The sequence below is a fragment of the Poecilia latipinna genome, unplaced genomic scaffold, assembly GCF_001443285.1.
Source record: "Poecilia latipinna isolate Pla-1442-1.1 unplaced genomic scaffold, P_latipinna-1.0 Scaffold395, whole genome shotgun sequence".
In the NCBI taxonomy this organism is placed as follows: domain Eukaryota; kingdom Metazoa; phylum Chordata; class Actinopteri; order Cyprinodontiformes; family Poeciliidae; genus Poecilia; species Poecilia latipinna.
The window spans coordinates 150352-157499 of NW_015113011.1; positions in this window are offsets into that span (position 1 = coordinate 150352).

A 7148-nucleotide genomic window follows, 5' to 3' on the forward strand; every position below is an offset into this window, starting at 1 on the left:
GGGCAGGTGCTCAAGCACCCCCAGCCCCTCCCCTCTGCACGTGCCTGAACAAGGCAGTTCAAAGTGCTGCAAGGAAATAAAAACAAAACAACAAAACAGAAAGAAGGACAAACAGCTAAGAGTATAAAACTACATATTGGTTCTCCTTGTTTAATAAGAATAAGAATAAGTAGTCCATAAGTCATAAACTAGTACTGGTTTCTCTGGATTCTTGTTCTGGCAAAAGTAGATGTTGGTTCTCCATGTCAGGTAAAATTAGTGACGTATAAAACTAAATGTTAGTTCTCCATAAATGTTGGTTCTCCATGTTTGATTCTTGTTCAGGGTTAAGCAGATTAAGTTTGTTCTAGATTCATAAACTAACAGGAGTTTCTCTGGGTCTTGCTCTGATACTAAAAGTATAAAGCTAAATCTAAATAAGGACTCCAAAGTTTGTGAAAGTAGCTAAATGTCGATCTGAGGTAATGAGTGCTCCACAATTTATAAAAGTAGTAAATTAAAAAAAGTATGAAGTTAAATGTTGGCCTGAAGTGATAAGTACTCCACAGTTTATAAAAGTAGTAAACTAAACAGACATGCAGGAGAAAGAAATGACACATCAGGAAAATTAGGGAACATGTGGCAACGTTCAGATCGCAGAGCCGGGGAAGGCAGTGTGTATCTGTGGCCATGAGTTTGATGGTGTCTTATACCCTTAAAGTTGTATTGCGTACCTTTTATTAAAAAAACAACAACAACACAAAAGAAAAAAACATTTTCCCCACAACTAACTGTAGTTGTGGGGAACTACAGCTAGTTCCCCTCAACAGAGCCCATCCTGAACGTTCAGGCTAGATAGCAAGACCACCAGTGACGGAGGACAAACAGTTTTCCTGGAAGGATAAGCTGTTTGTCCGCCATTACCACATCGAGCAGTATGCTCACAATGGATGTATATTGTTAGTAGCAGAGATGCTAAAGCTAAAAAAAGAGGTGGCACTGAATTTAAAAGAATGGGTTGATCAATCAATGTTGCAGTTGCATTTCCATAATTTTTCCGATGTTGTGCAGACCGATAGCTTTAGCCATCATGATAACTACGTTGCAGACCTTTGTTTCAACTGAACACTACGCCGTGTTTACACCCGATTTCCCCTCCGGCGATATGGAAAGTCATGAAAGGTATTGTGGGTAGCGTTTCAATTCCAGGTACTTTAACGTGTTCAAGACAGTTTGACACAACCAGCTAATATGACAAACAAACGTTTCACAATAATATCAGCCCGCATCCTGATACTGCGACGGCGACGCATAGCACCAGGTCCTGCTTAGAGGTCCATGTCTTGATAAAAAGTTTGCATTCAGTATCTCTTTGTTTACTATGCGCTGGCGTTGTGCTCACAAGAGGATGTTAAAACAGCTACCCATACAAAATGATTTGCCTGCAGCCACCGTTTTAAGACTCCCCACATTCTCAGGCCCCAATCACTCCGAGGCCTGTTTCAGTTCATAAATTATTTAATTTAATGCCCAACTGCTTAAATCTTTTTTTTTTTTTTTGCCTCTCCAAAATAAATGTGCTATATTTTGATTTACATGTTTAACTTAAAATGTCTTCCTACAAGTGAGGAGGGGACACCTAGAGGACCCGTGGGCCGCACAACACACGCCGGTTGTCCTGGTGTGTCGTATTTTAAGCCCCTTTATGTGTTGTTAGGCTTGCATTTCTGTTTTAGTGGGCACTATTTTGTTGGCGACAGGTCACCGTACTCCCCGATCCACCCAGTATGTCCCCACCAGCTCTCTCCTACTTGCTCAGTAACTCACGTAACATTGCATTAATTAAGTCACGCCACAAAATGACTTCTGTTTCCTCCATCAGCGTCGGACTCTCTGTCGCTGTTCAGCTTGTTGCCTCGTTTCCATAACGATGACTCTGTCAATCTTTTCTCTGTGTTGTCTCACTGCTCACCGAGTTTGTTTGAAAAATTAGTGATCGCAATCAGTTCTTTAACAATTCAATATGGCTAAGATTTTTTATTTTTATTTTTTTTGAGGATGTCCATTAAAGTTGTTTTAAGAGTCGAGGAGGAAAAGCATCTGGTTATGTATGTGTTTGTTGACCAGTTGTGAGCGGCATTCGATTTTTCCAGTTTCATAATCACTCCTTCTGCTACATTTTTCCACCACCCCTAATTTCTTCTTTCAAGTGTTTTTGCTCATTTATCTTTCCCCCTGCAGTCAGATTTGCAAGCCAGATAATTCAAGGTTAAAAGGATGCTTGATCTACACGTAATGCTCTGTTTTGTGGCCTGCATCCCCAATTACACGTTTGGATCGCTTTTATGTCAACTTTTGTACTCTGCGCGAGACTTGCTGGGCTCGAGGAACGGATCCAAACGCCTTAACATTTCCAGTTTTGAAGATAAAAGCCAGAGAGACTGTATTGATCCCTATTCCAAAGCTCCCCGTTTGGAAGACATTTTAATATGTGATCTCCCAGTTGCTAGATCCATGTGATAGCAGCGGATAGTAAACAAGAAGAGATATATTTATTTTATTTAAAAAAAAAAGTTATTTAGCTCTTCTTTGTCAGTTTCCATGGGATTACAAATGAATATGTTTCAAAAGAAAATGAACAATAACAAAATAAAAGAAGATTGCACATGCCTACGCAACTGTTCGCTTGACTTCTTTGTTCACACCTGAGAGCGGACCGAGTGCAGCGACTATTTTTCTCTCCTTTCCGCAGTGTATTCTTACACTTCCCTCCCAATTAACCCGTGAGCACAGTTGGCCTGTTTGGCCTTACCTCACCGGCAGGAGCAAATTAAAACAAGTTTTCTCATAATAATGACCTGCTTATTAACAGAAAGTACATTTGATGTTGAAATGAATTGAGGAAATAAAAACTGCTGGAGGTAAAATGGACACCTGGGCAGTTTTACTTAATTTCCAAGATGGCTCGTTATTGTGGTAGTTTTTTTTTTAATAAAACCTACTCTGCCTCCCATCCCTCGTTCCCCCGCATGCAGAGGGCGGCTCTCGTGTTGCACGCGGTCCACAAAGACTGCAGGTGCAATCGATTGCACACGCAAAATTGTTGCCCTATTTAAGATGAGGATTTTGTGTGCGCTATAGGCTGTCACCGTAGTTAAAAGATGAAGTAAGAAGTCGTTATGTGTTGGAGGTAATATGGTAATAGTATTTAATACATTTAGTTCAAACACAACAGTAAAAAGATGTAAGGATCAACCAAAAGACAGGCGTCAACAGCCGTATTTAACCCTGCAGCTCTTGTCCAGCAGTCTTCTGTTGTGGTTTTATTGTCTGCACTGCGATAGCATTAATCTGCCCCGCGCAGACAGCTTTTGTTTTGCCTGCACAGTTTGTGGATCACGCAGCAGATAAATATAGAGTGGTGAGAAAAAGGCCACGGTCATGGAGGCTTGGATTTTTTTTCTTCTCCTTTAACACAACATATCCTAATATCAAAACTAAACTGCATTTTGCATTTACTTGTGTTGTCTTCTACTGAAATTTAAATTTGGTTGAGATTCTGAAAGACACACAAAAAAAATCAGAAAATCGGGAAGAGGGGAGAAACTCTCTTTTTTTTTGTTTTACAACACTGTAATGGGTCACCTTTTCTGGGCTTTATAGACACACTCCTGCAGAGCATCAAGACATAAAAGTGTGCTGCCATAAAGTGATGCTGCGCTGGAATTGCAGAATCCTGGTCACAGCATGCATCTAAAGTTCACACATACAAATACAGAACAAATGTTCATATTTCATAGCTTCTAAATTGTGATCGAAGCTAGACTTTAATCTACGTTAGCATTGTCATTTTGATTATCGTCAAGTGCATCTCCTACACACCAGCCACACGCCACACATAGTCACCCAGCTTATCTGCAGGTTTTGATACAACCCTAAATGATTTGTTGGACCGACCAGTAAGTCTCCATTTATTTTTGCAATTTCATGACTGGCTGGCCTCCTTTCTCTGGGGGCATCTCCGAATCAGTAAGAGCTCGTTTTATGTGTGAGAGAGTGCATCTGCGTTATCTAGTAGCGTGCGCACACGCGACGTCAATTTATATACATTTCTCAAATATCTCATTTTCCTCTCCTTTGGCACACAGATGTTTTTTGCGTATGTCTCGTGCATTTTCTCTCTCAATGTGTTTGAACTTAGTCTTAGAAGGGCATTAACTTAGTCAGGCTTGCAAAGTGAGAATAAAATTCACTACTCAGAGGCAATATGTGGAGCTGGATCACATCAGTTTACCTTTGGACTATGACTATGTAGAAGATGAACAAATGATTAAAAAAAGAACATTCCATCTGTTGTAATAAGAAGCTTATTTGCATTTCTTTTGAAGGTCTTAATAAAAGTCTTCTGTGTTGCTGAGATCAAAAATACATTATGTTAAGGTGCATATAAATGAACTAGAATATGTATACATAAAAAAGTACATTTATATCAGTAGTAAATTTCAAAACGGCAAACCCATTTTATAGGTTCTCTAAACATAGGGTGTTTCAAACATTTATTTATGTTAAGATTCATAGTTATACATTACAAGTAACAGAAAGTCAAAAGACAGACTTATTGATCATTTAGACTTTAGATTTCCCGTCTGCAGATCAGTCATTCTCATTTCAACACATCCCAAAATTCCTTGACTGCATGTAGATCTAGAGACAGTGGAGGCCAGCAGAGCAGAGGGAAACTTTTTGGGACATTTTCTAATTTTGGTACACCTGTGTGAGTTGTGTAGCTTCAGTTTCCTGTTCTCAGTTGACACGAGTGAGGTTCAGAAACACCACCTTTGTCAGGGACGATAATAAGACGAGTGGTTATTTGCGCTGCTGCTGTTCAGTCTCGACTACCTTGAAACATACTGCAACTGCATTTGGCTGATAAAATTGACAACCTAAATAAACCTAAACGCATAGGAAATAAATACTCAACAGTTTAGCTATCTCTGAATGATGCTTCTTCACGACAGGACTAATCTGTGACTGATTATACCGTCTGGTGGAGTGGCGTTCTTATCCCAGTGGAAAAGCAGACATTTTTTGAAAGAAGTGGAGGGATACGGGGAAGGAGCGCTCTCCCCCTGTTCGCTCTTGTTACTTTGCTGACAGGTGTTGGCAATAGAGTCACGGTTTCACTTGACGGCATTCAACAAATTCAGCAAATGACTTCACACCATCCTTTACTCGCTCTTTCTGTCCATTGCACCTCCTTGCACTCACACATCGACATACTAGCATACATGCCTGCACACCTGGTTTCCTCTCATTGGCACTAAACCTTGGCTTGCTTTCGCTCGCTGTCTACTTGAGTGGCATGATTTCTTCTTTTTTTTTTTTTTTCACTTTGCAGTCTGAGACACTGACATATGAGTCACCAATCAGGCCAAACCCTTCCTCCCACCCCTCAACACAAAAATGCCCATTTTTGCCTTATGTGCCACATCTATCCAAGGCCTCTGGTCCTCATCAAATGCCTTTTTAATGAAAACTGCTTTGTCTCATCACTCAGTATGCACATAATGGCTGCGGTATTGCTGCAGGTACCAGGGAGAGAGGTGGGGATGTCTGGCACCAGGAAGCTCAGCCGAGAACCAAAGATAAATAACACGAGGCAAGCTTTTGCTGAAATCACTCGACTATCCAACAGGTCCAGAAGCGTATGCAATTAGTTTGGCTTCCTCGCTCCCGTGATAAACAGGAACTGTGCAGGTTGTTAGAGCAAGATATTTCTAAGTTCACTTAATCATCAGAAACTGAGAGATTGGGGGGAGAAAAAAAACAAGGGAACAGAGCAAAGCACTGTTATATACAATACCACTAATAGGGGCACAAAAGCTGGAGGATAACTTATTATTTCTATATATATATATATATATGCATGAAACTGTAACAGTCCCTGCGATGTAGAGATTATAGGCTGATTGCATTGTACATGCAAATCAAGGCACAAGGCCAAAATTACAATTGATCACCACCCATCCAAAGCCTACGACTTTTGGAATTGAAGAGAAGGTTGTTTTTTTTCTTCCTTGTCATCACCTTTTAACATTCCTCCTCACTGATCATTGTCTTTCCAAAACCTGATCCTCGTTTATAGTTTCTCTTGTCACTCTGGGCGGAGGCTTTGCCTCTGATCCTGATCCGGCATACAAAAAAGGAGGGAGCATAATCAGCTTCTGCTCTCATCCAGTCCGAATCGGTCCTCGTCGGAATTCCCACATGACGCCTCTAGAAAATGGAATATTATCATTTAAACCTCGTGTCCTCGGGCAATTGTCCCTAATCCTTGACTTTCCGATTTCAGCACCGTTCGGTTTCCTCACATTACTTTGTACGACATAAGGGTTATTTGCTCATTCTGGATTTATGAGAAGAGCTTGTGCAACGTATATTGTTTTGGGCAGCTGGTATCATTGAGCATTTCCCTCAGCCTGCAAAGGCAGCACAAACATATAGCGTGACGATGCATAGATGGCATTCTGTTCAGTCAGTGGAAGCTAATCTGTTGTTGATCTACATCCAAAGAAAAAGATCCTGATGAACTGACAAACAAGCTAATTGCTTGGCAGTCGTCGTAGTCATTAGAGCTTTTGGCAAGACGTGGGTCGTTGTCTGTCGCATATACATTGTTTGTTTTCAAGATATCAGGCAGAACAGTGCAATCTTCCAACTACAATAAAAGATGGTGCCACAGCAAACCTGATTCATGTTAATCTGAATTAACCACCAAGATAACCAACTACACTGTTACTGTTTGGAGACTTTCTAGAAAAAAACATACAGGTGAGATTTTATTTTAATTTTTTACTCGCATGGATTAAAAGAAGCACCGACATGACAGCGGCTACAAGAAAATGGCGATGTTTGCATAGCATAAAGCAGCACCACTGTTGTCAGTCCACTCCAGGTTAAGAGTCATCAATAAATATGTTCCTATCAGACAGCATAATGAGAATCCAATAAGCTCTCCGGGCCGTCCAATCAACAGCAGCTGTGTATTTGCTGTCATAGGTTGCAGTTTCAAGAATACTCAATAAAAAAGTCAAGATACCCCCCCCCCCCCAACAACAAAAAAAAAAAAAAAAAAAAAATATATATATATATATATATATATATATATA